The following is an 11,202-nucleotide window of genomic DNA, read 5'->3' as shown; positions in this document are numbered from 1 at the left end:
AGTTTTAATATTTCATCTCATGAAACATATAAACCATAGTTCTTTTTCTATTCGATGGTACTTAATGTAAATCTCATTTACATCAATTCTCCACTAGATGTATCTTATACATCATACCGATTATATCATATATAATCAAAATACCTCTTGTCAATTTGAACATTTCAAATCAACACCAAGAACTGATCCTCAATAGAATCCAAGCTACCAAGGGTACCTCATGGACCTGTAGCTCTGAAGCTCCAACAGTACGTGAATAACTGACAGGCACTCCACTAAAGACCGACAATTGAACTTTCCTTACTACAGATATATTATGTGTCCATCTTAACCAATCAACAGTATGACAACCCTTCACAGATCGCTCGTAAGTACAGCTGGGCCAATAATCGTTATGCCCTTGAAGTTACATCTGTCTCTTTAAGTACCACTGATCTCTCTAATGAACATAAGTCATAGTCCTACTATAACTGAGTCTTCTCTTCCAAAGAGAAGCTATGACCACTATGTTCAAGCCCTGGAATTAGCCCTTAAGAGAGCAATCTCTCTACTTATCCCTGCTTTGGGAAAGGAGTGAATTTCATCTTGTGGATTGAGTTTCCAGCTCCTAGATTAGACAAGTCCCCAAAAAGGTAGGCATATTGAGTTGGCAATTTGGCCACTCTTACCCATACTAATCAAAGGACCGCACTCAAAGGCAGAGTTCCCAAAACACTCAGGATTGAGGTCGTGTCACCTATGATCGTTTAGGTGAGATGTAAGTCTCTAGTATCAACGACGTTATATACAGAGTCTAATCATCTCATGGTCCAGGTCTTATACAATCTCTTTGTATAGGACACCCCCGCTCCACGTCTCTACATGAATGGTCAGGATCTACCATCTGTATTAGTTTACAACACTTGCAAACCTCTACAAAGCGGGCCGTGTCCGTAGTGTCACGAGGATCAAATATCCCACCTTAATCCTTATACTACAGACCAATTTAGGTTATCACTTAAGGCATGATCCACTTGTATATCACATATACATGCTTAAGTTCACATAAGATAATCAAAAAGCTTTGTTTATTGGATATGAGTAAATGCCAGAATTAAATAACACTTATTTTATTAATTAAACAATGTGTATCTTTACAAAACAACAAGACTTCGGGAGAATTAGGACACCAATCCCAACAATCTCTCACTTGTCCTAATGACTCGGGAGACTAATGTACAATACAATATAAAACTATCCAATATACAATAAACTAGGGCATACCCCAATATCATATGCCCTATAGGTGCGCCAACTACTGTTATGATGCATCGATTGATCATCATTATTATCATACACTTGGATACATATTTGCACAGATTTGACTATACGAAACACTATTAGCGATCGATGGAGTCGTTGCAACGAAGATAAACAAAACCACCATTTCTCGTGTTATGAGATGGACCTGCGTCCGATCTACACCACGAAGCAAACTAGATAGTTTCCTATCACTAGGCTCACCAACTAACCTGGACTTTGATTTTGATTATTCCTTCATGAGCATGATGTCAGATATATTTGGTCATATGTGGTTAATACAAGAATTTATTGACTCGATCTCAAAGGGAACTTTAATACCTATATCTTTGGATATTAAATTATGAATACATTATTTTTTATTAATAAGGTCCTAATTTTATAATAATTTTTTTTCTATATTTTTTTCATCAATAACTGATTTGTGGGATTGCATGAGTATGAAGGAACTGTTAAATCTATATGCATGAGACTTAATCGGACAACCAAGTTAAAGTTTTCCTATTGACGGGACATTACAACGATAGATCGATATTCGTAGCATGAATGTGGTCATAACAAAAAAATTCAATGTTCGAACCCATGAAACAAAATAACATTGATAAAAGCATTGGGATATTAACCACTATCGATTTCACCATAATAACCGATAGATTGGTCTAATGAAAAAAAGGAGGGTTAAAGCGGTCAAAATCTCTACTGATATTTGTTGGGATTGGTGTCCTAATTCTTCCAGAGTCTCATAGTTTGTAAACATTGTACATATTGTTATTAATAAAATAAGAGTTATTTTATTTGCATTTACTCATGTCTAATAAACAAAGATCCGTGGTTATTGTATGTAAACTTAAGCATTTATACGAGATATACAAGTGGATCAAGCCTTAAGTAATAACCTAAAAGGTTTGTAGTATAAGGATTAAGGAGGGATACCTTATCCTTGTGACACTATGGATACGACTCGTTTTGTAGAGGTTTACAAGTGTTGTGAACTACTACAGATGGTTTGATCCTGACCATTCATGTGGAGACATGCGAGCGGGGGTGTCTTATACAAAGAGTTTGTATAAGACCAGACCACGAGATGATTAGTCACTTTATATAACGCCGTTGATAATTGAGACTCACATCTCACTTAAACGACTATAGGTGACATGATCTTAATCCTGAGTGTTTTGGGAACTCCTGCCTTTGAGGGCGGTCATTTGATTAGTATGGGTGAGAGCGGTCAGATTGCCAACTTAACATGCCTACCTTTTTAGAGATTTGTTTGATTGGGGAGTTGGGAACTTAGTTACACAAGACGAAATTCATTCCTTCCCTGAAGCAGGAGTAAGTAGATAGATGGCTCCCTTAAGGGCTAATTTCGGGTCTTAAACATAGTGGCCACATCCTCTCTTTGGAAGAGAGGAACCAATCATAGTAGGACTATGATTTATTGTTCATTTGAGGAATCAGTGGTACTTAAGGAGTTAGATGTAACTACAGGGCAAAACGGTAAATTGGTCCAGTTATACTTACGAGCGATCTATAAGGGTTATCGCACTGTTGGTTGATATGGACACATAAATATATCTGTAGTGAGAAGAGTGCAATTGTCGGTCTTTAGTGGAGTGCTCGATAGTTAACGGATGGTGGATCCCGTGACTAAAGAATTTAGTTAGTTATTCACGTACCGTTGGAGCTTCAAGCTACAGGTCCATAAGGTCCCCTTGATAGCTCAATGGATTCAAGTTAAGAATCAGTTCTTGGGGTTAGTTTGAAGTGTTCAAATTAACAAGAGGAAATTCAATTATATATGATATAATTGGTGGGATGGATGAGATATATCAAGTGGGGGATTAATGTAAATATGATTTACATTAAGTACCATAAAATAGAAAAAGAACTATGGTTTGTATGTTTCGTGAGATGAAATATTAAAACTATAGGTTATAAATATAATATGGTAAGTTGGTTATCATATTTATTTATAATATATTAATTATATGATAATTAATTTCTTTTTCTCTAATACCGATTGAGTGGGAGGTTATTGGTGGTTTTATGGTAACCATGAGATAAAAGGAAAATTGTTTTCCTAATTTTAGAGAGTTGCTTCATTCGAAAATAACTCATGGTGATAAGCTATCAAGTGAAAGTGTTTCACTAAACGATAGTTGTGCAGAGACTAAACGATCGTGGAGCTTTGACTATACGATAGTTCATCAGCTTATCATAGCTAAATGATCGAGTGGCCTTGTCTATACGATAGGCTGCTATTTACTATACGATCGAATACATCATCTATACGATAGACTGTGTTATCTCCCACTTGCTCGATCGTCTACACGATCGTTGTCCTCCAACCTCTTCCTCAAGCCAAGATCATACAGAACCTACAACTCCTAGATTCTCACATCGAGAATATCAAGGTAACCGTTGTGGTGGCTTCCTCACTCACTTCGTGAATCGAGTGTGATTCGATTGGTTTTGTGGAGGTTGTTCGTTGTGTTCATTGTGTTCGTGCTGTTTACCGGTCGTTGTGTTCGAGCGTTGCTATTCTTGGATGCTTGGAGATTGATCGAGGGATTTGTGAAGAATGTTTCTTCAAAGGTATGTATCCTCTATCCCTTATATCATTTTAAGCATACTATAATTTCTTGTTGTTGCATGACCTATTAGTTTCCGGTTTAAGACTGTAATTGATTGTGTTCATTTGAATGGAATTTAGAACGATCTCTGCCGCTGCTCATGGAAATCCTCATGATTGATTTCCTTTAATATTTCCATCAGTAAAATGGTATCGCTTCATTTCAAAGGGTAAATGACGGAATTTAAGACAATAATATTCTTACCAAATATGTGGGTCTCACTACATATTCAAATGCAAGTCGATTGAGAATCTTCTCAAGCTCAATCAGATTATAAGATATGATTACAGATGGTAAAATGTGAAGGATCTCATAACACAGAGTTCCATGAGCGCGTTCGGATCGCTCCCATCTCACCGTGACCAAAATATAACATTATACATTCAACACATATAGTTATGCAAATAAACTCTAATTAACGGAATGATCTGAAGAAAAAAACTATAAGGGAAAGAGTTCCATATCAGTTGAAGACTATCTTCAAACTTCAGAACTCTTATGCAGTGGAAACCCTCCCAATGATCTACCAACGCCCGACGAGAACGTCAACTACAACAACACAATCAACGTGAACTCACGACTACAATGGGGACAACACCACCACTAATGAGCCCCGGGTATTTTCGGAGTGAAAACCCAAAGGGTGGGCTTTGGTGAATTTGGTAGAGGAAGGAGGAAACACAAATCGTGTTGTCGATAAGCAAGTGACAGAGAAAATGATGCTATCGCATAGCAGAAGTGCTTATCGTCTAGAGATACTACACAATCATGTAGGATTTACTGAACAATTGTTTAGGAAAAGGTGTACGATCATTTAGTTAAATCGGCATACTATACGATTGTTTAAAGAAGCTATCTGATCGTGTAAGCAAGAATGTGCGATCGTTTATCACAAGGTGGATGATCGTTCAGACGGAGAAGCGACTATCGTATAGGCTCTCAAGCGATTGTTTTCTTTCACCAACGCGTGCTTCACAATTATTTTTGGGCGAATGACGGACTATCGATTGCATGACTCAAAAATGAAAAAATTTTTCATTTTAACTCATCGGTTACCATAACCGACGTTGCCCACTAACCCACCTCCAAACGTGATATTAGGATTAATTATCATATAATTAATCAATCAATCAATTAATAAATATAATCATATTATATTTTTATCCTATAGTTTGATATCACATATCTACTATAGTATTTTCTCCTCTACTTGATATAAATCATATTTATATCTAATTTCCTTCATAATAATGTATCTCATACATTTGCCAATTATATCATATATAATTAACCAGTCCAATTATATCATATATAATCGAACTTCATCTTGTAAATTTGAACATTTCAAATTAACCCAAATACTGTTTTCGACTTTATCCAAGCTATCCGGGGACCTAATGGACCTGTGGTTCGAAGCTCTAACGGTACGTGAATAGCTGACTAAACTCTTTAGCCACGAGATCCACCATCCTTTAACTGTTAGACATTCCATTAAAGACCAACAACTGAACTCTTCTTACCACAGATATATTTATGTGTCCATCGGATATAACCAATCATGAGTATGATGACCCTTCACAGATGCTCGTAAGTACAGGTGGGCCAAATTACCATTATGCCCCTGTAGTTGCATCTCACTCCTTAAGTACCATTGATTTTACTAATGAACAATACAACATGGTCCAACTAAGTGTGAACACCTCTCGAGCCAAGAGAAGGTGTGTGGTGCCACATTGTTCAAGCCCCGTAATCAGCCCTTAAGGGAGCTATATATCTACCTAAATTCCATCTTGTGTAGCTGAGTTCCCAACTCCTAAATCAGATGAATCCCCAAAATGGTAAGTTTGAATCGGCGACTTGGCCACTCGCACCCATACAAATCAAAGGACTGCCCTTAATGGTAGGAGTTCCCAACTCACTCAGGATTGAGGTCATGTTATCTATGGTCATCCTAGTGAAGTGAAGTCTCTATCATGAACGGTGTTATATAACAAAATGTTAACACTTCGTGGTCAGGTCTTATACAAACTCTTTGTATAGGAGGCCCCCGCTCACATGTCCCCAACACGAATAATCAGGATCAGACCATTTGTGACAAGTCACAACACTTATGACCATTCCACAAAGCGAGTGGCGCATGTAGCGTTACCAGGATAAGGTTTCCCCCTTTATCCATATGCTACATACCATTTTGGTTATCACTCAAGACATGATCCACTTGTATGTCACCACATACATGCTTAAGTCACATACAGATAACCAAGGATTTTATGTTTATTGGTCTGTGGTAAAGCAAATAAAATAAGTAAATGAGCAAAATACAAGATGTGAAGTAAATATCATATATTAACAACACAAGCATTCGTACAAGCTATTTACAAACTACAGGACACGAGACTTTAGGGCATCAACCCCAAGCCAGTGGACTCCACTTTTAGTTACAATTACAAATGAATGTGTAAACAAAATCTAAAGTAATCCGATGAAGCCCATGAAACGAATTATGATTGATTTATACCCATTGATCTCCCCATGTAAACATGGCCTTAGTCACAATAAAAAAAGGAGCCAACTCAAAAAGGAAGATGATTTGAGGATTGAGTTTTAGTTAAAATTGTATTAAGAGGAAAGCCAATATCTCAAATGATTATTAAAAGTCACAAATTTGTGAACTTTAAAGGAGAGTGAGATCAAGGAAAAAACTTTTAAGAGAGGAATATGTTGGAAAATTGTATAAAATGACCCAAAAAAGCAAAAACTTTTCTATGACTGACATTTTTCTAAAAACTTGTTTGCTATTGACCCTTTTAGCATGTGAAATACTACTTTTACCATCAGTAATACTTCACTTTCTCCTCTATTTCATATGACTCTTTTGCTCTTTATTTTCAACCAAAAACCGAAAGTTCAATGTCATTTAAAAGTAAAGATGCTTCAAAATTTTGCTCAATTTATAAGTATAGTTGGAAAGAACACGAATAAATGTATAAAAATGAGTGGTCATTTAGGTAAAATGAAGTTGTATCGACAAAAATAAAATTATCGTACGCGCAGAAAAGGTGTGGGATCACTGACATCATTGCGCGTGACCGCTTACATCATGGTGCACGATCGCTGACTATAGGTGCGTGATCACTTTGAAATTTTGTTTTGGTCATATTTCCATCGATATAACTTCGGTTAAGCTAAATGACCACTTGTTTTCAAACGTTTTTCATGCTATTTTCAATTATAAAAAAAATAAAAGGTAAAAGAATATTGAATATAAATGGCCTTGCAACATATGAATATGAGTGGTCATTAAAGTTGAAGATTGTTTATTTTTTTGTTAGAATTACAAGTATGATTGGAAGAAACACGAAAAAAACCATATGAATATGAGTGGTCATTTAGCTAAAAGGAAATTGTATTGACAAATATATGAAAAAAACAAAATTGCAAAGTAACCCCATACATGTAGTTAGTGATTGCGCACCTTTTCTGCGTGTACAATAATTTTGTTTTTGTCATATCTTTGTCGGTATGTTCATAAATTGAGCTAAATGACCATTCATTTTTATACGTTTTTTGTGTTCTTTCCAACTATGTTTATAAATTGAACAAAATGTTGAAGCATCTTTACTTTTAAATGACATTGAATTTTCATTTTTTAGTTGTTGAAAGGGAAGAACAAAAGAGACGTAGGAAATAGAGGAGAAGGTAAAGTATTTAATATTGAGGATAGAAATGGTATTTCACATGTCAAAAAGGTCAATAGCAAACAAGTTTTTAGGAAGATATCAGTCATAGAAATTTTTTTGCTTTTTAAGTCATTTTGTACAATTTTTCGAATATGTCCATAAGGGAAAAATAATGAAAAATAAAACATTTTTTTCTACAACTTGTAGAGTGGAGAATCAAACCTTAAACACCGAATTGATAATAATATAAATTCTTGTTAGTTGAATTATGTTCATATTGGTCGAAAATAAAACAATTGGTTGATAGAGGAAGAAAACATTCATTAGTTAAAGGTAATAAAAAATAAATTCAATAAATAGTGGTTTTCGAGTTCAATCATCATGGATTCCTAATTTGTTTATTTATTCTACATTCTCATTCATGTGCATTGTGTCAACTCTAATTTATCCATTTTTATCACAAGAGAGTGACAAAAGAAATGTTTGTTGAATGAGAAATTTTGGGCTAATCATAAATTGTCCCATCATCATAATAAAAGTTCAAGCCCATTGTGGAAATTATAAATTAGATCGGATTGAGTAGTTAAAGTTGTTCGGGTCCAAAGTCCACACAATTCAAGTTCATTATGAAATTTTGGGTCAAAGAACCTATTGGGCCCAAGCACAAGCCCAATATTTGGGTTCAAGCCTATGCATTATAAATAGCTGACGGTATGCAGGAGTCATATGCGCAGACATTGTGTTAAAAAGAGTGTCATCGTTTAGAAAATCAATGCCTATACGATAGACTGCACGATCGTTTACATATACGATATTGCTAAGCGATCACTTACCGATTACACATTCGCGCGCTATTAACTAAACGATCGTTTACCTTTTCTTAAGCGATCGTTTAGCTCCCGATATTTACTAAACAATCGTATAGATGATCGCTTAGCTTTTCTTACGCGATCGTTTGGATGATCGCTCACCCTTTTCCTACACGATCGATTATACGATTGCTTACCTTTTCCTACACGATCATTTAGACGATCACATACTTTTTCCTATACGATCGTATACTTCACCTAAACGATCAAGCATCTTGTTTATGCGATAGACGACCTCATCTCCCACTTGCTTGATTGTTGTATATGATCTCTCTTCCTTTTTCCCTCTACCAAATCCAAACAAAGCCCACACTTTGGATTCTCACTCTAAGACTACTGAGGGCTCTGAGTGGTGGTGTCTTCTCCGTTTTCTTCTGTCAGAGTGGTGATTGTTTGAGGTAGACAGTTGGGTTTTAGACTCGCTGTGAAGATCTCTTGATCTCTTTAGCATTATGAATGTATATTAGTATGTTTTGAATGTATATGCCGTAATTTTGTCACAATGAATTGGAAAGATCCGCTTCTGCTTGTAGGTACTCTTAAATAAGAGTTCCTTCACCTCTATCTCTTGTATCATCTTAAGCATGATGTAATTTCTTGTTGTTGCATGACCTGTTAGTTTTCGTTTTAAGATTGTAATTGATTGTGTTCACTCGAATGGAATTTGGAACGATCTCTTCCGCTGCTCATGGAAATCCTCATGATTGATTTCCTTCAACATTTCCATTAGTAAAATGGTATCGATTCATTTCAAAGGGTAAATGATGGAATTTAAGACAAAAATATTCTTACCAAATATGTGGGTCCCACTGCATATTCAAATGCAAATCGATTGAGAACCTTGCCAGGCTTAATCAGATTAGATTTGATTACAGATGGTATAGTGGACTCCACTTTTAGTTACAATTATAAATGAACGTGTAAACAAAATCTAAAATAATCCGATGAGACCCACAAAATGAATTGTGATTGATTTATACCCATTGATCTCCCCATGTAAACAACCTTAGTCACAATAAAAAAAGGAGCCAACTCAAAAAGGAAGATGATTTGAGGATTGAGTTTTAGTTAAAATTGTGTCAAGAGGAAAGCCACACACCAACAAAATCAATATCCCAAATGATTATTAAAAGCCACACATTTGTGAACTTTAAAGGAGAGTGAGATCAAGGAAAAAAACTTTTAAGAGAGGAATATGTTGGAAAATTGTATAACATGACCCAAAAAAGCAAAAAAAATTTCTATGACTGACATTTTTCTAAAAACTTGTTTGCTATTGAACCTTTTTGCCTGTGAAATACCACTTTTACCCTCAATATTAAATACTTCACTCTCTCCTCTATTTCATACGTCTCTTTTGCTCTTTATTTTCAACCAAAAAATGAAAGTTCAATATCATTTAAAAGTAAAGATGCTTCAAAATTTTGCTCAATTTATTAGTATAGTTGGAAAGAACACGAACAAATATATAAAAATGAGTGGTCATTTAGGTAAAATAAAGTTGTATCGACAAAGATATGACAAAAATAAAATTATCGTACACGCAGAAAAGGTGTGGGATCACTGACATCATTGCGCATGACTGCTTACATCATGGTGCACGATCGCTGACTACAGGTGCGTGATCACTTTGAAATTTTGTTTTGGTTATATCTCCATCGATACAACTTTGGTTAAGTAAATGACCATTTGTTTTCATACATTTTTCATGCTATTTTCGATTATTAAAAAATAAAAGGTAAAAGAATACTGAATATAAATGGCCTTGCAATGTATGAATATGAGTAGTCATTAAAGTTGAAGATTGTTTTTTTTTTTTTTTTGTTAGAATTACAAGTATGATTGGAAGAAACATGAAAAAAAAAAACGTATGAATATGAGTTGTCATTTAGCTAAAATGAAGTTGTATTGACAGATATATAACAAAAACAAAATTGTAAAGAAATCCCATACATGTAGTTAGTGATTGTACCCCTTTTCTGCACGTACAATAATTTTCTTTTTGTCATATCTTTGTCGATATGTTTATACATTTTTTTGTGTTCTTCCAACTATGCTTATAAATTGAGCAAAATGTTGAAGCATCTTTACTTTTAAATGACATTGAATTTTCGTTTTTTAGTTGTTGAAAGGGAAGAACAAAGAGACGTAGGAAATAGAGGAGAAGGTAAAGTATTTAATTTTGAGGATAAAAGTGGTATTTCACATGTCAAAAGGGTCAATAGCAAACAAGTTTTTAGGAAGAGGTCAGTCATAGAAAAATTTTTGCTTTTTGGGTCATTTTGTACAATTTTTCGAATATGTCCCACAAGGGAAAAATAATGAAAAATAAAACATTTTTTTCTACAACTTGTAGAGTGGAGAATCAAATCTTAGACACCAAATTGATAATAATATAAGTTCTTGTTAGTTGAATTATGCTCATATTGTTAAAAAATAAAACAATTGGTTGATAGAGGAAGAAAACATTCATTAGTTAAAGGTAATAAAAAATAAATTCAATAAATAGTGGTTTTCGAGTTCAATCATCATGGATTCCTAATTTGTTTATTTATTCTACATTCTCATTCATGTGCATTGTGTCAACTCTAATTTATCCATTTTTATCACAAGAGAGTGACAAAAGAAATGTTTGTTTAATGAGAAATTTTGGGCTAATCATAAGTTGCCACATCATCACAACAAAAGTTCAAGCTTATTGTAGAAATTATAAATTAGATC

Source organism: Benincasa hispida, chromosome 7 (genome assembly GCF_027475165.1).
Source record: "Benincasa hispida cultivar pf3 chromosome 7, pf3_genome.v1.1, whole genome shotgun sequence".
NCBI classification, from domain to species: domain Eukaryota; kingdom Viridiplantae; phylum Streptophyta; class Magnoliopsida; order Cucurbitales; family Cucurbitaceae; genus Benincasa; species Benincasa hispida.
This window is presented reverse-complemented; position numbering follows the sequence as displayed.